The sequence below is a fragment of the Rana temporaria genome, chromosome 4 (assembly GCF_905171775.1).
Source record: "Rana temporaria chromosome 4, aRanTem1.1, whole genome shotgun sequence".
Lineage (NCBI taxonomy): Eukaryota > Metazoa > Chordata > Amphibia > Anura > Ranidae > Rana > Rana temporaria.
In genome coordinates, this window is record NC_053492.1 from 264,304,110 (window position 1) to 264,324,293 (window position 20,184).

At 42.6% G+C, this 20,184-nt stretch overlaps 2 protein-coding genes across 4 annotated transcripts in view; one reads left to right on the plus strand and one right to left on the minus strand.

Moving 5' to 3' along the window:
• The window catches only part of AK9 (adenylate kinase 9), a 209,406-nt gene extending 206,713 nt beyond the window's left edge, over positions 1 to 2,693 (minus strand). For 2 of the 3 annotated variants that reach the window (XM_040350223.1, XM_040350221.1), the window contains exon 1: positions 1,809 to 1,953. The gene's annotated coding sequence lies outside the window, so the exon portion shown is untranslated. Of the gene's footprint in view, positions 1 to 1,808; positions 1,954 to 2,648 lie in introns of those variants that run through there. The other variant, XM_040350222.1, reaches the window with a different exon arrangement.
• FIG4 (FIG4 phosphoinositide 5-phosphatase) overlaps positions 2,083 to 20,184 on the plus strand; it is a 432,686-nt gene continuing 414,584 nt past the window's right edge. Inside the window, exon 1 of the mRNA XM_040350224.1 lies at positions 2,083 to 2,221. The gene's annotated coding sequence lies outside the window, so the exon portion shown is untranslated. The remainder of the gene's footprint in view (positions 2,222 to 20,184) is intronic.

The window sequence follows — 20,184 nt, forward strand, 5'->3', positions numbered from 1 at the left end:
CACTGATCGTCTGTTCCTTGCGTTAGGGAACGATGATCAGTGACGTCACACGCACAGCCACGCCCCCCCACAGAAAGAACACTCCATTAACCACTTAAGGACCCCTTCACGCCGATATACGTCAGCAGAATGGCACGGCTGGGCACATCCATGTACATGTACGTGGCTCTTTAAACCTAGCCGTGGGGTCGCGTGCACGTGACCCGGTCCGAAGCTCCATGGCCACGGGACTCGCGGACCTGATCGCTGCTGGAGTCCCACGATCGGTCCCCGGAGCTGAAGAACGGGGAGAGCTGTGTGTAAACACAGCTTCCCCGTTCTTCACTGTGGCGCTGTCATTGATCGTGTGTTCCCTTTTATAAGGAAACACAACAGATGACATCACACCTACAGCCACACCCCCCTACAGTTCGAAACACAAATGAGGTCACACATAACCCCTTCAGAGCCCCCTTGTGGTTAACTCCCAAACTGCAATTGTAATTTTCACAGTAAACAATGCATTTTTGGCTGTGAAAATGACATTGGTCCCAAAAATGTGTCAAAATTGTCCGAAGTGTCCACCATAATGTCGCAGTCACGAAAAAAAAAAAAAAAAAAAACGCTGATCGCTGCCATTAGTAGTAAAAAAATAAAAATGTTTTTATAAAAATGCAATAAAACTATCCCCTATTTTGTAAACGCCAATCGATAAACGCTTATTGCGATTTTTTTTTAACAAAAACAGGTAGAAGAATACGTATTGGCCTAAACTGAGGAATTTTTTTTAAATAAAAATAAAAACCGCAGAGGTGATCAAATACCACCAAAAGAAAGCTCTATTTGTGGGGGAAAAAAAAAAAAAGGACGCCAATTTTGTTAGGGAGCCACGTCGCACGACCGCGCAATTGTCAGTTAAAGCGACGCAGTGCAGAATCGCAAAAACTGGCCGGGTCCTTTAGCTGCCTAAAGGTCCGGGTCTTAAGTGGTTAAAGCACACTTAACCCCTACAGCACTCCCTCCTAGTTAACCCATTGACTGCCAGTGTCTTTCACAGTAATCAGTGCATTTTTATAGAACTTTTCGCTGTGAAAATAACAATGATCCAAAAATGTGTCAAAAGTGTCCGCCATAATGTCGCGGTCACGGAAAAAAAAATGTAATCGCTGATCGCCGCCATTACTAGTAAAAAAAAAAAAAATTAATAAAAATGCTCTAAAACTATCCCCTATTTTGTAAACGCTATAACTTTTGCGCAAACCAAACGCTTATTGCAATTTTTTTTACCAAAAATATGTAGAATACGTATTGGCCTAAACTGAGAATTTTTTTTTTTTTATATATATTTTTTGGGGATATTTATTATAGCAAAAAAATTTTTTTTTTCAAAATTGTCGCTCTATTTTTGTTTATAGCGCAAAAAATCAAAACCGCAGAGGTGATCAAATACCACCAAAAGAAAGCTCTTTTTTTTTTTTTCAAAAAATAAGACACCAATTTTGTTTGGGAGCCACGTCGCACAACCGCGCAATTGTCAGTTAAAGCGACGCAGTTCCGCATCGCAAAAAGGGGCCAGGCCCTTTGAAATTAGTGGGCTGCCCTTAACGTGAAATGCACAAATGGGCCTGCATAGGTGTGAATGGAGTCCAAGGGAGGCCCAGAGAGCAGTAAAACCTGTCAGGGGTTCTAATCCCTCTATACTCCATCCAAAACTAAACAAAAAAAATAAAAGAATCTCTAGACATCTTTGATCCTAAGCTCTCCCCCGCTTCCATGGCCCCCCCATAGATGAGTGTGTGATGTGGGTGCCTTGTATATAATATACTCACAATCCAACTCTCCTCTCACTTTCTTTCCTGTATGGCACGGCACTGATTTGTGTACAGCGTCTCCATGGCTACCGCCCCGCCTCTCCTCCACTAATCACATGACATGCTCTGCGCGACACATGTCATATGACTTGTTCTAGGCAGCTGTTGTAAGTGATCAGTGTATACAGACTATGATCGGAGTACCCGGGTAGAGTCCAGTGTGGATACAAGAATACTAGATCGCTGTAAATGGGAGGGCGTACATGCGATTGACTACTTTATGTCCACAGTCAGCTCCCGTACAGCACGTGACATCTGTCATGTGCTGAACACCGGAACTGAGCTGCAGACACGGTGTGTGCAGTAATCACAATATCGCAGAGCAGTGCATGGGATCGGGGGCCGGGGAGTGTGATGTCAGCTTATTGCAGGTGAGTGATTGCATCCATCTGTGATAAAGAATAGGGATCAGTAACACCAAAACATTCTATAGGGGGAAGCAGCAGGCTGCGTGCAATATACAACCCTATTCGAGACATCCTCTCCCAGCTGCTTCTTATTTCCTCCTCCTCTGTCCCTCTTATTCTGGTGTAGAGGTTTGTATAAATAAATGAACACTTACAATAGATGTTATTGCACTTAAATTAGAACATAAGTTCTCTTGTTATTCACTGGGAACTGGCAGGCTTTCTTTTATTGCAGAAGAGAAGTGCAATGTGTCTTCTGCAAAAAAAAAATCCTCCTGCCTGTAAACTGGGCTGCACATCATGCATATCTTGCCTTACAGCGGCCTGCCTGACCCCCTGTGTGCCAGAATGACAGCTTCATGCATGGAAGTGACAACAGGAATCCACCTACCTGCTTGCGCACACCAATCCTCTGCTTGTAAACTGGGCTGCACATCATGCCTTACAGCGGCCTGCCTGCTTCCTGCATGGGAGTGACAACAAGAGTTAAAATATTTACTTCTTAATATTGCAAGTGTCGTCTCTAACCTCGCAAATTGTCCGGCTTAGGAATTTTTCACGTTTTAAAAGAGAAGTATGGAAATATTTTTTTTCTCTTTTAAACCACCTGAGGCCCGCGCTATAGCCTAATGACGGCTACAGCGCGTACCTGAAAATCCAACACGACGTCAATTGACGTCCGCCCCTTTCCTCGTTCCCCGAGCGCGCAGCGGGGAAACTCTGTGCTGGCCGTGTCCCTTGGACACAGCCAATCACAGATCGCCGTGAACGGCTAATCGGAGTGGCCGTTTGGTAGGCGATCTGTGCGGCCAATGAGAGATGATCTCATATGTAAACATATGAGATAATTTCTCATTGCCGGCTCTCACAGAGACAGCGTGCTGTCAGGGAGAGAGGAGACCGATCTGTGTCTCTTGTACATAGGGACACAGATCGGTCACCTCCCCCAGTCACCCCCCTTCCACCACAGTTAGAACACTATGCAGGGTACACATTTAACCCCTTCCTCACCCCCTAGTGTTAACCCCTTCAATGCCAGTCAAATTTATACAGTAATTAGTGCATATTTATAGCACTGATCGCAGTATAAATGTGAATGGTGCCAAAAATGTGTCAAAAGTGTCCGCCATAATGTCTCAGTCCCAATAAAAATCGCAGACCGCCGCCATTTCTAGAAAAAAAATAAAAAATTAAAATTCTGTCCCCTATTTTGTAGGCGCTATAACTTTTGCACAAACCAGTCGCTTATTGCGATTTTTTTTTTTACCAAACATATGTAGAAGAATACGCATCGGCCTAGACTGAAAAAAATTTTTTTTTTTTAAATTACTATTATAGCAACAAGCAAAAAAATATATATTTTGTTTTTTTTGCAAAATTGTCAATCTTTTTGTTTATAGAGCAAAAAATAAAAACCGCAGAGGTGATCAAATACCACCAAAAGAAAGCTCTATTTGTGGGGAAAAAAGGACGTCAATTTTGTTTGGGAGCCACGTCGCACGACCGCGCAATTGTCAGTTAAAGCGACGCAGTGCCGGAAGCTGAAATTTCACCTGGGCAGGAGGGGGGTATATGTGCCCAGTAAGCAAGTGGTTAATCATACTCGCCTAGCTGGATGCTGCATCGTTCCCCCCACAGGCTCTAACACTTAGAACCGAGTGATCAAACACTGCTGGTCGCTCTGTCCCAACAGCTCCCTGAGCAGAGAGCGGGTGACTATCACTAAAGCGCTGGGCTGTGGAGGGGGCGGGATTGGCTGGCTCAGGCTCTCACTGGCTTGCTGAGAGACAGCCAGGTGCCGGTCCGGGCATATGGGCGGATTCGGACCTTATGGTCACAATTTTGGCAAACCTGGACCGGCTCTGTAAAGTCTGCCGACAGCAGGCTTCAGTTAACTGAAGACGCAAAACTGCGAAACGCGTAAGAAGCTATGGACAGCGCAAGGGGGAGTGTAATTTTAACCAGTGAGACCACAGGTACAGCAGGAGCCAGGAACGCACCCGTACGATAAGCTGGTCAGCGGCTGTTTAAAAGACTGACACTGCCAAAGACACCAGGTGCTGGTTTTAAAGCACCTCTCTTGTGAGTAGTTTTTTATTATGAATTTTAAATAAATATATTTTTAAACGTATTTCACCATGATGAGCCCCTTGGTTTCTTTGAGGCATTGAGGAACATCCTGAGAGGACTCACCAACTTTAACGGAATAAGTTTTTGAGGCACATTACCAGCTGGGGTCTGGTGAGTTTGCATTTCAGCAGTTGGTGGTGGTAGCACTTATCTTTGTCGGGTGGAAGAAGTGACAGCACCCTGTATGCATGAAATATAGCACCAGGATTTAAACTCAGCAACACTTTCTGTTTGGACTGGAATTTGTGAACTAGCGCTTACCCATAATTGGGGACGTGTTGCAGCATGAATGCACATGAATTGTGAAAAACGAATTTTTGGCACCAACGCACCTTATTATTATTTTTATATTAATAATATTATTCATTATTTATATGTTCGCACACTTGTGCATGTATATTCATAATAGTTTATAGACTCACTTATAGCACTTTGGAATATTGTTTCACAAGCACATCATTTGGGGTAGCCATATTTATTTATTTATTCTTATATTTATTTTTGATGGCACAGCATATGCACATAGCATCACGCTAGTACATATGTTCACAAGAGCTGTTTCTATAGTGACCCATCACGTACATCACTGTACTGGATCTAGCACTATATCACTATAGGGGTCAAATAGAAAAAAAAAAAAAATTTTTTTTTTTTTTTTGATATCACATTATTATACCAGCGCAGTACCAACACCTTTTTAATTTTTTCACCTAAACCTCATAGAAGGTTTATACAGCACTGCAGCAGGTCAATATAGTATTATTTAGAACTTATTTTTGCGCCGGTGACAATCACTTTTCCTAGGCTTCAGTTAACTGTCTGCTTAAAAAAAAAAAAAAAGGGGGGCACAGGAGTGCAGAACGAACTGCCCTCCTGTGATCTAGAGAAATAAAGCCTTGCAGGCTTTGGCTGTACTTCAACAGTTGGCAGCCAAATCGCTGAAGTCTATTACCCCAAAATGCATTGGCTTGATACACTTGTTACCATCAATAAACCTCTTTTAACCCTTTCATGACAGCCTATTTCTGACATTTGTTGTTTACAAGTTAAAATCCGTATTTTTTGCTAGAAAACTACTTAGAACCCCCAAACATATATATTTTAGCAGAGAATCTAGAGAATAAAATAGCGATTGTTGCAATATTTTAGGTCACACGGTATTTGTGCAGCAGTGTTTTAAACGCAACTTTTTGGGAGAAATTAAGTTTCATGAATTTTAATAAAATGAAAAAAGTTAAGTTGGCACAATTTTATTGTAGAATGTGAAAGATGATGTTAAGCTGAGTAAATAGATACCACACATGTCATGCTTTATAATTGCACACACTCGTGGAATGGCGACAAACTACAGTACCTAAAAATCTCCATAGGCGATGCTTAAAACTTTTTTTTACGGTTACCAGGTTAGAGTTACAAAAGAGGACTAATGCTAGAATTGTTGCTCCGACGATAGCGGTGATACCTCACATGTGTAATTTTAACACCGTTTACATATGCGGACGCGACATCCGTATGCGTTTTCTTTGTTGCGTAAGCTCGCAGGGACGGGGGTGCTTTAAAAAATTTTTTTTTTTATTATTTCTTATTAATTTTTACAATATTAAATTGAGTTTAAAAAAGAAATGTGATCACTTTTATTGCTGTCACAAGGAATGTAAACATCCCTTGTGACAGTAATAGGTGGCGACAGGTACTCTTTATGGAGGGATCAGGGGTCTAAAAGAACCCAAATCCTTCCTTTGCACTTCAAAGTATTGAGATCGCTGAAAACTGCGATTCTGAATACTGTGTATGTTTTTAAATCCGGCGCCATTGGCAGCCGTGTAAACCGGAAGTGGCGTCATGACGTCGCTTCCGTGTTTACATTGAGGAGACTGGATCGAAGCCGGTTAGGGCTTCTTTCCAGTCTGGGGATAGGCACTGGCGGCGGCAGATCAGAGCGGCAGGAGGGGGGGGTTGTACCCTCCCGCTCCTCCAGTATAACAACCAAGCAGTTTTTAGCCGCATAGGTTGTTATGACTGGATAGCCAATCACCGGCTCTAAACAACGGTACTGGGATGATGCCTGCAGCAGCCGGTATAACCCCCAACGACGAGGACGCATATATGTGCAAGCTCTGCAGGAAAGGGTTAATCTACCTTCAAATTTGTATTCCTTTGGACACCAGGCTCATTCTCCCCCTACTTTTTCTAGTTACGTGCGGGAAGGTCCATAATGTCAGACCAAAGAGGCAGCAGCCCACATCCCAAAAGGGGATGCCGCAATTATCCTACATTGGGCCCAATCTACTGGAGCAGCTCTCCCCACTCACCCATGACAACTAGTAGCTGAAGTAGTCGGTCCAGCGTAGCTCGTAGCACAAATTACACTTTTCTCCTGCATACACTGCCTGCCTTCATGCTCTACATACCGGTACTTCTCCCAAAACAGATTGCCCTCCATCATACCCTCTTCACTCATCTCTGGTACATACTGCCTAACATACCACCCATACTCGTATGCATATGCGCCCAGCTGTCATACTCCAAGCTCTCTGACCATGCTGCCCACTGTCATGCCATCCACACCTCTTCCCTGCACCTAATGTCCACTGTTATAACCTCTACATTTTATACTCTGCATTTACAGTGCCTTGAAAAAGTATTCACACCCCACATTTTGTCATGTTACAACCAAAAACGTTAATGTATTTTATTGGGATGTTTTGTGATAGACCAACACAAAGTGGCACATAATTGTGAAGTGGAAGGAAAATTATAAATGTTTAATTTTTTTATACAAATAAATATTCAAAAAGTGTGGCGTGCATTTGTATTCAGCCCCCTTTACTCTGATACCCCTAACTAAAATCTAGTAGAACCAATTGCCTTCCGAAGTCACCTAATTAGTAAATAGAGTCCACCTGTGTGTAATTTATTCTCAGTATAAATACAACTGTTCTGTGCACCCCTCAGAGGTTTGTTAGAGAACCTTAGTGAAAAAACATCATGAAGGCCAAGGAACACACTAGACAGGTCAGGAATGAAGCTGTGGAGAAGTTTAAAGCAGGGTTAGGTTATTAGAAAAATATCCATACCGTTTTGTCATATGCTGTACACTTCTTCCCTGTATCTACTGCCTGCTATCTTTCCCTCCATACTCCAATTCTTGAACATGCTGCCTGCTGTCATACCCTCCACACTGCTCCTATGCATATACATCCAGCTGCCATACCCATTACACTCCTTTTCTGCACCTACTGCCTGCCAATATACCCTCCACATTACCACTGTGCATCTATGTTCAGCTGTCATACCCTTCACACTCCTACTGTGCATATACATCCAACTGTCTTATCCTTCACATGCCTTTTCTATACTTAGTCTGTTGTCACACCCTATGCACTTTTCCTGTGCATACACTGCATGTCCAGATGTCATACTCTTAACACTCTTGCCCTGCACATACTGCCTGCTTTCATACCCTCCACTGCACTTACTGTCCACAACCATACCCTTTACACTTCTGCTCTGCACATACCTGTCAAACCCTTCCTAACCCTCTCCTGCATATACTGCCAGCTTTTAAACCCTCCACACTTCTCACCTGTACCACCTGGCTGATTTTATACCCTCCACATTTTTCTCCTGCATATACTAACTGCTGTCATTCTCTCTACACCCGGTCACTTCTACCCGCAGCCCATACCTACCACACTCCAACCTGGCACTTACTGACCTATCAAACCCTTCACACTCCTCCCTGGCAATTAATGCCTGCTGTCCTACCCCCCACTCTTTCCTGCATAAACTGCCTGCTGTTGCACCCTTTGCATTCCTTCGCATTAGAGCTGCATGATTAATCCTTAAGAACAGTTATTGCCATCTTCCCCCAATTATTTCTATGCAGAGAATTCTCTGCTTTACAGCCGTCAAAAGAAAAAGGAATAAAAACAAAAAACAAAAGTATAACATTCTTCAGCAGGGGAAGTATAAACACTAAGGATTTGTCCTCAAGGCTCCATGCACACTGGACACTAAAAAAAAAAAAAAAAAAGAAAAGCTATAAAAACCGCCAGTAGTTTTGCAGGGAGCCTTTCAATGTTTAAAGTTTTTGCAATAGTGTTTATTAGTGTTTTTAGCGTTTTTCAGCATTAGCCTAGTTTAGCTTTCTTTCCCCTCTTTTAATGGATCAAAAAAATGCTAAAACCGCTGGAGAGTTGCATTTGAGGGTTTATTAGCGTTTTTCAGCATTTCAAACTTTGACGCAAAAAAACGGCACTTTGAACGCGATTTTCAGGCGTTCGAAAAAAAGCCAAGAAACGCCACTGCTCATTAAAGCTGTAAAACGTCCATGTGTACATGGACACATAGGCTAACAGAGTGGAGTCTAGGGCCGAAACAACTAATCGATTATGAAATTAATCGATTACAATTTTCATAATCGATTAATCGGGCAGTAAAATAATGGGGTTAAAAAAAAAAAAATAGCCCTTTATAGTACAAAAAAGCAAATCGCTATGTAAATATTACTTTCACTGTCCAACAGTAAAAAAATGAACCCCTTTACAGTAGCGATTATTTGCTCTTTGTAATTATTTTTGTTCTTTTAACCCCATTATGTTACTAAACATCTCAGGCCTGGGTCACACCTCTGTTTTTGGTGCTTTTTGCAGAAACACAGTTCATTTACATGTTTTCCTATGGGACACGTTCACATCCATGATTTTTTTTGGGCTGCTGCGTATTTGGAAAGGGCAAGGACTTTTTAACACAAAACTGCCTTTTTTTTTGGTTCAATATACTTCAATGGAGAAGCTGCAGAAAAGCATGTAATGTGTTTTTGCGGCAATTTGTGTTTTGTAATCTGCCCAACAAATTGGCCCAAATTTTTTTTTTTTAAATGCCAATTCTTTGTTTTTTAAGGCTATTATCCGATTAATCGAAACAATAAATCGGTCAACTAATAGATTATGAAAAAAATTGTTAGTTGCAGCCCTATATATCCCTATATAATCATATACACACACACCTATAAATATATTTTTTAGCAGAGACCCTAGAGAATGAAATGGTGGTTGTTTCAATATGTTATGTCACACTGTATGTGGTAAGCACCCTTTTAAATGTAAAAAAACAAAGTTAGCCCAATTTTTTTTGTATAATGCAAAAGATGTTATACAGTGATTTCCCCCCCCCCCCCCCCCCCAAGCAAAAAAATCGTGATTCATTTTGGCCAGAATCGTGCAGCGATACTTCACGTGCATATACTACCCTATCACCTACCCGTCAAACTCCTTCCATGCACTTGCTGTACTGTCCACTATCACACCATCCACAGTCCTCCCCTGCTTATACTGCCTGCTAATCTGTTCTGGGATAGGCACACCTTAGCCAGTTAACCACTTAAGGACCGCCGCACGACTATATAAGTCGGCAGAATGGCACAGCTGGGCACATGGACGTATATATACGTCCGCTTTAAGAGCCCAGCCGTGGGTTGTGAGTGCGCCTGCAATCGGGTCACAGGAGCTGAAGAATGGGGAGAGGGGAGTGTAAAAAATCCTTCCCCGTTCTTCTCTGTGGCAATGTCAGTGATCGTCGTTCCCTATACCCAGGAACAGACGATCACTGACCTCACACGTCCGGCCCCGCCCCCCTACAGTTAGAAACACGCATGAGGTCACACTTAACCCCTACAGCACCCCCTAGTGGCTAGCCCCTTCACTGCCATTTTCACAGTATCAGTGCATTTTTATAGCACTTTTCGCTGTGAAAATTACAATGGTCCCAAAAATGTTTTAAAAGTGTCAGTCATAATGTCGCAGTCACGAAAAAAAATAAATAAAACAAACGCTGATCCCTGCGATTAGTAGTAAAAAAAAAAAAAGCCATAACACTATCCCCTATTTTGTAAACGCTATAAATTTTGCGCAAACCAATCGATAAACTTATTGCGATTTTTTTTTTTTTTTTTACCAAAAATAGGTAGAATACGTATCGGCCTAAACTGAGGGAAAAAGTTTTTTTTATATATTTTTTGGGGATATTTATTATAGCAAAAAGTAAAATATAGTTTTTCTCAAAATGGTCGCTCCATTGTTTATAGCGCAAAAAATAAAACCTGCAGAGGTGATCAAATACCACCAAAAGAAAGCTCTATTTGTGGGGGAAAAAAAAGGACGCCAATTTTGTTTTGGAGCCATGTCGCACGACTGTTAAAGCGACGCAGTGCCGAATCGCAAAAAGGGGCAAGGTCCTTAACCTGCATATTGGTCCGGGTCTTAAGCGGTTAAATAATACCTGATGATTATGACATTAGGGTCCTGGTTACTGGTCCAAGCACTCTGTTTCAGTGTGACAATCATCTGTCTGTTATCTACTATGTTGTCACCTTGTTAAACAACCTTCTCATGAAGACTACATAAGGCTGTTTCAATGCATTATATGGGCATGGTCCACCATTCGAATAGGCAACCCATCTTGGGGAAATTCCAGCCAATTCTGGAGTGCATGCGTGTGGTCAGGAAGTGGTTGCAAAGAGGCTACAAGGGATGAGCGGTTCCGAAATGCAAAAAGGTGATATGATTTTATTAAATTGGACCTACTTTGCCACCAAAATAGCCCTGTTGCTTTAGGACCTGGTTCACACCTATGCATTTTTTAGTGTGTTTTCAGTTTTGCAGAAACACTTCAGTCCATTTGACATGGCTTCCTATGGATGTAGTTCACATCAGTGCATTTGATGGAAAGCGCCAGGGACTTATGGTTTTTGGTTCCATAGACTTCAATGGATGAAAAACGTGTATTGAAAAACGCAAAATACACCTGCAAACTGCAACCTACAAAAGTGTGAATCAGGCCTAAGGCCTGGACACCACTAGACCTTAGAAGGTATGTTGTTGTATCTGGCACCAAGCCTTCAGTATCAGGTCCTGTAAGCTGCAAGGTGGGGCCTCAACGGATCAAACTTGTTTTTCCAGCACATGCCAGATACTAGACTGGATTGGGATCTGGAGAATTTGTAGGTCAAAGCAACACCTCCAATTCGTTGTGTTCCTAAAACCATTTTTGCAGTGTGGCAGGGCACATTTTCCTGCTGAAAGACCACTGCCATCACAGAATACCGTTTCCATGAAGTGGGTACTTGGTCAGCAATAGTGTTTAGGTAGGTGGTACTTGTTAACCCTCCTGGCGGTATTCCCGAGTCTGACTCGGGGTGAGATGTTCATACCAAAAGCGGTAACCCCGAGTCAGACTCGGGCTTGCCTCGCTGCAGCAGCAGACAAAGTTACTTACCTTGTCCTGGATCCAGCGATGCCATCGCGCTGTGTGAGCGAGCGGGACCTCGCTCGATTCACAGTGTCCTCCTGTGCCGTCGATCTCCGTTACCTGCGACGTTACGACACACGGGAGCGGAGAACGGCGCCAAATTCAAAAAAGTAAACAGACACTATACATACAGTATACTGTAATCTTATAGATAACAGTACTATATGTAAAAAATACACACCCCCCTTGTCCCTAGTGGTCTGCCCAGTGTCCTGCATGTACTTTTATATAATAAAAACGGTTCTTTCTCCCTGGAAACTGTAGATTGTCCATTGCAACCAAAAGTGTCCCTTTATGTCAAAAATGGTTTTAGAGCAGCTAGAAAACAGCGATTATAAATTATAATCACTTGCAGAATTGTGCGATAGCGATTTGTGGGGAAATTCGTCATAAAAAAAAAAAAATAATGACAGCAACAATTTTGCAACTGAGCAAATTTCAGTGATTTTGAGTTGATTACATTATTGAATAATTTTTATTATAATTATATTATTTGTTATAATTATTTATTTGTTATAATTATTTAAAAATGTCATACCCGGGATGCCTATTAGAATCTTGTTTGGTCAGATTTAAGTGAGTTATTCCTAAAAATTACAGACCTACAATATAAAATGCCAAATTTCCTTGCAAATAATGGTACCGCTTTCAGCACCTTTTTTCTGAAAGAATCATACCGCCAGGGAGGTTAAGGCCCATACACACAATCAGACTTTGACAACAAATGCCCGACGGATGTGTTTGATCGGACAATCCGACCGTGTGTATGCTCCATTGGACAATTGTTCGCTGTGAATGCTCAAACTTTCCGGCAACAAATGTCCAATGGAGGATAATCCGATCATGTGTAGACAAGGCCATCGGACTTAAATCGGTTCTCCACCCTAAAGTGGAGTCCCACTGATCGGAACCCTCCCTCCGGTGTCACATTTGACACCTTTCAGGGGGGAGGGGGGTGCAGATACCTGTCTACAGACAGGTATTTGCACCCACTTCCGGCCACACGCTACGGGCAAAAGACGGGTTTTTCTGACTTCCCGTCTGTCGCCCGTTGTGTGCTGGGAACACTCGGCTCCCAGCACACAGCGTGTGAGCCAATCTGTGGGCGCAGCGCGACTCGCGCATGCGCCGTAGGGAACCGGGCAGTGAAGCCGCAGCGCTTCACTTCCTGGTTCCCTCAGCGTGGATGGAGGGGGGAGCAGCAGAGAGACGAGCGATCGCTCGTGCTCTGCTGCGATCAGTGCTGGACTCCAGGACAGGTAAGTGTCCCAATATTAAAAGTCAGCAGCTGCAGTATTTGTAGCTGCTGGCTTTTAATATTTTTTTCTCCATGGCACATCCGCTTTAAGTCCAAAGTACAGATGCGCATGTTTTAGAACCAATTCTAAAGATCAGCCAAAAATAGCAGAGGTTGCCCAAAGGGTGGTGGTAAAGAGCTGAAAAATCATGTGATTTGGTGAAAGTTGACTGAAAATGTTCTGCCGTGTGTATGCATACCAAGTTCACTGCCAACGCTCTTCGAACCAAAGTCCACGGAAAAGCCTGATAGAAGTCCGATCGTGTGTATGAGGTTTTAAAGTAACATCCACATGAATGGCAGGACCCAGCAGAACATTGCCCAAAACATCACTCTGCCTCTCCTGGATTGCCTTCTTTCTATACCGCTTTTTGGTGCCATCTCTTCACCGGGTAAGCAAGACACACACACACAAACTGGTCTGAAGAAACAATTTTATTTTTTCTTACGGTCCACCTTCTTCCGTTGCTTCGTGGTCCAGTTCTGATACTTACGTGCCCATTGCAGGTGCTTTTGGTTGTGGGCACGGGTCAGCATGGGAATTCTGACCGGCCTGTGACTGCATAGCTCCATATAGAATAAACTGCAATGCTCATTTTCTGCTTTCAGCACATCAACTTCAGGGTGAACATGTTTACTTGCTGCCCAATATATCCCACCAACTTTCAGATGACATCATAAGGAGATAATCCAATGTAATTTACTTAACTTGTCCGTGGTCATAAAGTAACTGCTCATCAGTGTATATTCCAGGTTTATTATGCATATACTGCTTCAAGGGACATTATCCTCATTCATCCACTGTGATGCGAGGTCCAGAATTGTACGTTAGAGGTGGGATCTTTATCCATTTATCCTACACATCCTCGATTGCTGTCAACTTGTCTCAGCAGGTCTAGTGTTGCAGTTGCCAAAGCTGATAACTCCTGAGAGTTTGAAGGATTCACAGCGGCTGGAAAAATGCTTTTCCACTTCCCCTTGCTACTTTTTTTTTGATACATTAGAAATCCTATGTAAGCTTGCAAATCAGTCTGATCATGTGGTTTCCACCAAGTGAATATAGATAAGCACTGAATTAAAATATATTTTTATATACAATTGTATTATATTCAACTTGTATGCATGCATACCTTTAATTTTATGTATGTCTTCACACTGGTCCGTTACGCTTCTGTTGTGGTGTTAAAATTATGCTTTTTTGTAACCGACTAAAAATGCAGCAACGGCACTTAAAATGTACCTTCCCATTGAAATGCATTGAAAATGCATCAATAACACAACATGTTATGTTTGAGTTTACAAAAAAAATTGTCCACTGCTATCATTTATAAGGCTGGCTGTATATTCTACAACTTTCTTCTATAGATTTCCTGTAGATTTACCAAAACCATATAATATGAGGTCAAAACTAAACACTTTCAATTTGTGTGTTATCTGGCAGGCCCTTGTACTACACGGTTGAAGGCAAGACCCCTTTCACACTGAGGAGTTTTTTCAGGCGTTACAGTGCTAAAAATAGCGCTGCTATACCCGCTTGAAAAACTCCTGCCCAGCAACCTCAATGTGAAAGCCAGAGGGCTTTCACACTGAGGCAACGCGCTGGCAGGAGATTAAAAAAAACTGTCAGCAGCATCTTTGGAGCGGTATGTATACCGCGCCTTCCCATTTAAAACAATGGGAAACCGTGGCAATGCGCCTCTGCAGAGGCACATTGCGGGCGGTAGGAACCCTTTATCGGCCGCTAGCGGGGGTCAATACCGCACCGCTAGCGGCCAAATCCCACAGCAAATCCGATGGTATAGCGTCGCTATTTTTAGCGCCACTCCCGCCCCATTGTGAAAGGGGCCTAAAGCTATAAGAATATTGTATGTTGCATGGCCAGCTTAACCACTTCAGTCCCGGAAGATTAGGCTGCTGAAGGACCAGAGCACTTTTTCCAAATTTTGCACTGCGCTGTACCCAAACAAAATTTGCGACCTTTTTTTCCCACAAATAGAACTTTCTTTTAATGGTGTTTTCTTTTTTTGTGATCCAAATCAGAAAAAGACCGAAAAAAATTCTAAATTTTGTTATAAGAAAAATCAAATAAAAAAAACTCAATTTTAATCATACATTTAGGCCAAAATGTATTCAGCCACATGTCTTTAGTAAAATAATAAAAAAAAAAGTCAATAAGCGTATACTTATTGGTTTGCTCAAAAGTTATAGCGTCTACAAACTAGGGTAAATTTTCTGGTTCTTAGTTTATGACTGCCTATTTCTTGTGGTGCCAAAATGGAGGGCCGTACACGCCCCCCCCCCATGACCCAATTATGGAAAGTAGACACCCCAAGGAAATTGCTCAGAGGCATGTTGAGTCCATTTGAATATAAATTTTTTTGTCCCAAGTGATTGTAAAAAAATAAAATGTATAAAGTTGTCACCAAGAGCCCTTTCACACTGAGCCATAGTGTCGGCGGTAAAACGCCGCTATTTTTTACCAACGCCATGGGCAGATTTGGGGCACATTTCAGCCGCTAGCAGGGCACATTTACCCCCACTAGCGGCCGAGAATTAATTAAAACTGCTGAAGCAGCACATTGTGGGTGGTATAGCCGTGCTGTCCCATTGATTTAATGGGCAGCGGAGGAGGAGCGGGAAACACACCGCTCCAAAGATGCGGCTAGCAGGACTTTTTTTTACCATCCTACTAGCGCACCGCTCCACACTAGAGTGAATGGGGACAGATTTTTAAGGGTGTATTGCAAGTGCTATTTTTAACGCTATAGCGCCTGCAATACGCTGCAGTCCAGTTGCCCACACATGCCATGGTTATATGTGGAATTACATCCCAAAATACATTCTGCTGCTTCTCCGGAGTAGGAGGATACCACGTATGGGACTTTTTGGGAGCTTAGCCGCGTACAGGACGCTGAAAACCAAGCCTTTCAGGATTTCTAAAGGCCTACATTTTTGATTTCACTCCTCACTGCCTATCACAGTGTCAAAGGCCATAAAATGCCAAGATGGCACAAACTCACAAATGACCCCATTTTGGAAAGTAAACACCAAGGTATTTTCCAAAAGACATGGTGAGCATTTTGCAGCTTTCATTTGTTTATGAAAAAGAAAGAAAAGGATTTATTTTTTCAAAATGTTGTGACAAAAAGCAAGATCTGCAAAAAACTCAACAGTCCTCATCAAATTAGCTTGGGGTGGGGGGGTTGAACTGTCCTGGTATTTTATGTACAACATTTAGAACAGGGGTGTCCAACCTTTTGACAAGCAAGGGCCACTTAAGCGACTTGGTAACTGATCACAGGCCACAATGAGTGGAGCAGGTGGATGGCAGCCCACTCGGCTCTACAGAGCCCACTCTACTCTCGGCACATCAAACTCGCAGGTAATAGAAGTCTATGGCTTAGTGCAGGTAACCCGCAGGTGTACTTCTCTGCAGCTGTGGGAAAGCAGTCCAGTAGCCACTGCAGAACAGATATGCCCATATATACACTGATTTTAGTAATAAACTTACCTTACAATAGAATACTGTTATTTCTATTCCATCCCAGAGCAGGAGGTCACGGGTCACATCAGAGGGCTCCACGGGCCACTGGTTAGGCACCCCTGAATTATAAAGCTCATGTCACACATCACCCACTAACCACTTGAAGACAAAGCCCTTTCTGACACTTTCATGAAAAAAGAAATTTGGCAAGAAAATTACTTTGAACCCCTAAACATATATTTTTTAAAGCAAAGGCCCTAGAGATTAAAATGGTGGGTGCTGCACTTTCACACAGTACTTACGCAGCGATTTTTATTACACCTTCTAACGCTTTTTTTTTTTTTTTTTAAACACACTTTTTTCCCATTTTAATGCACTATAACACTATATTGCCCAAATGTTTGATGAAATAAAAGATAATCTTAGGTTGAGCACATGATACCAAACACGACATGCTTTAAAATTGCGTACAAATGTGCAGCAGAGACAAACTACATACATTTTAAAGCCTTTACAGGTTTACCCCCTTTAGATTTACAGAGGAGACCTAATGCTAAAATTGCTGCCCTCAATCTGACCTTCACAGTGATACCTCACATGCATGGTGCAATTGCCGTTTACATACGATGCCAGATGGACGCTTGTGTTCACCTTTGCGTGTGAGCACAGGGGGTGTTTTTTTTATTTTCTAACTGTTCTTTAAATTTTTTTAAGAATTTTTATTATCTCAGGGAATGTAAATATCCCCTATGATGCACTATGTAGTGACATTTGGGGTCTAAAATCCTAGATCTCTCCTCTGCCCTCAAAGCATCTGACCACACCGAGATCGGTGTGATAAAATCTTTCCCAATGGCGCTGTTTATATCCAGCGAAATTCTAAGTCATGAAACGCGTGTAGCTTCCGGTTTCTTGGGCCATAGAGATGATTGGAGCCATTCTGGTTTCTGATCAGCTCTATGGTCAGCTGGTGGAACCACTGGCTGCATTCTCATGTTCCCTGTTGGGACAAGAGAGCCTGAGTAAACCATGGAAGACTGTGGGAGGGGGACGTTCCCTCCCACTGCTTGTAAAAGCAGTCTAAAAGCCAATTAGCTGCTAGGATTGCTGTTACATGAAAGTCAACCCGCTGGCTGAAAAGGATACCAAGATGATACCTAAATCTGGAGGCATTATTCTGGTATAACCATTCAAAGTCCAGCATCATACCAGTACATTGCTGGTCTTTGTTGGGCATATATTGTAATTTTTTTCTTTGTGCAGCCTATGGGCTGTACAAAAAAAAGATGGATCGGGGGGTATGCCCACCATTAGACTACCACCCTTCATCCACCCACTTCTGAAATCACCTCCTACAGTGCTGGAGTCGCCGATTTACATATTGTGAGAACAAGCGATGTTGCTGTCAAGATAAATAAATCAGTGCTGCAGCTGAATGGCGTACCTGCTAAGCAAATTATGGTTAACAAGAAAACATTGCAGTAGAACAGCAATACATACCATTTCTGCAAAAATACAATAAAACATAGTAAAAAAACACAAACATTTTGAATGCAATCTGTGCCTAAAATATATATGCCGAAGCATGGGGGCAATCCACCCCTAATGTTAGGAGCAAATCGCTCCTCCACCCCCTGCCCCCATGCTTCGGCATATATGCACTTAACCGTGGTGGTGAAATCACCTCCAACAGTGCTGGAGTCACAGGCTTTATGTATCGTGCAAGCAAATGCTGTTGCTGTCAAGATAAATAAATCTGCTTCAGCTAAATGGTGTACCTACTAAGCAAATGATGGTTAACCACTTCAGCCCCAGAGAATTTGGCTGCCCAATGACAGCCATTTTTGGTGCTTCGGCACTGCGTCGCTTTAACGGACAATTGCGCAGTCATGCAACGTTGCACCCAAACAAAAATTAAGTATTTTTCCCCACCACAAATAGAGCTCTCTTTTGGTAGCATTTGATCACCTCTGCGCAACAAATTTTAAAAAGCAATATTTTTTACTTTTTGCTATAATAAATATCCCCCCCCCCCCCAAAAAAAAATATATATGTACTCACCTCTCCGCCGGCTTCCGGGTCTTCAGGGAGTTCCGTCGGAGATCCAGTGACATCACGGACAACGGTGGGGCTTGCCGTGTCCATCTGAAGGGCTCCTTTGCTGTGCCTTCATATCTGCATGCCGGTGGGACCTTACCATCTGCCACATGCTAGGGCTCTTACACTTCCCACCAGCAACCTGAGATTCTACAGCCATCCACTGGGAGTTGTGATAGTTCCCTTCACTGGACATCTACAAGCTGATGGACTGATGCTAACCCCTCATCTGGATTCAGCAGTGGTATCGTACACATTTTTATACAAGTATCATACATGGCTACATGTTTTTTTGATTGCTTTTGGTACCGTTTGGTATTACTTGCACCATTTTTACAGATTATGGAGCTATATCGATTTTATCTCCAGTGCAATATTTATTTTGTTACCTACTTGAAGACTATAAAAGTTTTAATGCTATTCACATCGAGCGCTGCCTTTGTGTGTTTTTTGTATCCGGCTATCCATTTTTCCAGTGATTGGTAGCTGCACTGGGAATCAGCCTGCAAGGAGATCAGCTAGAAGTAGTTGGATCTGTATGTGCGTATAATTTAACGAAATTGGTCGATTAAAAAAAAAAAATTGATTAATCGGACAGGAAAATGTTAATCAGTAACAGATGTATTCTCCTCTGTTTAGGCGGATATGTATTCTTCTACATATTTTTGGTAATAAAAAAAAAAATTTTTTTTTTACTAGTAATGGCGGCAAGCAGCGACTTTTTGTTTTTTTATGCGATTATTGCGGCACTTGACAGTATTTTGGGACCATTGTCATTTAATACAGTGATCAGTGCTATAAAAAAGCACTGATTACTGTGTAAATGACACTGGCAGTGAAGGGGTTAATCAGTAGGGGGTGAGGAAGGGGTTAAGCGTGTCCTAGTGAGTGATTCTAACTGAGGGGGCTGGGCTACATGTGACACGACCGTGCTTCTGTCAAGAGGGCAGGACAGGGAAATGCCTTGTTTACAAAGGCACCTTCTCCGTGACACCGGCAGACTGCAAGTCTACGGGCACAGAGATCGCTAGGTGGCAGATTCAAAGCAAAAGCATTGCCTGCAAAGCGTTGCCTGCGCCATTCTGCTGACGTAAATGTACATTAGCAATAAATCATTACACCCACTTTGTGGTGTTTTGGCTAGGGATACAAGGGAGGACATAAAGAAAATGCCTCTCATGCAGCCAACTCACTGCATTTGCGTTGGGAAGGTGGGGCACAGCACTGTCTGGAAACAGAAGGGCTGTGATGATCTCTTCCTGGAATTTTAGGAAGGATCCAGTTCGTCCTGAAGCTAGCGTTCAGCAGGGCCAATTGAAATATAAAGACACTTTTTGTACCAGCGTCTGGCCTTACAGAAAATTAGGTACGGCGCCAATAACTGTTCGTTGAGGTCCACCCCTCCCATGTTAAGGTTGTATTCAAGGACACAGGGGTTTTCCACAACACCAGTTGCCGTAGGAATTTGGACCGTCGTATCTGCGTGAAGGACAGAACAAAAACATTCCATGAATCCCTCTACTTAACTGCTAACAAATTACTACACTTCAAACAGACTCTCTCCCCCCATCTAAGTCAGGATTCTACAAGCCGTGGCGATTAGATCAC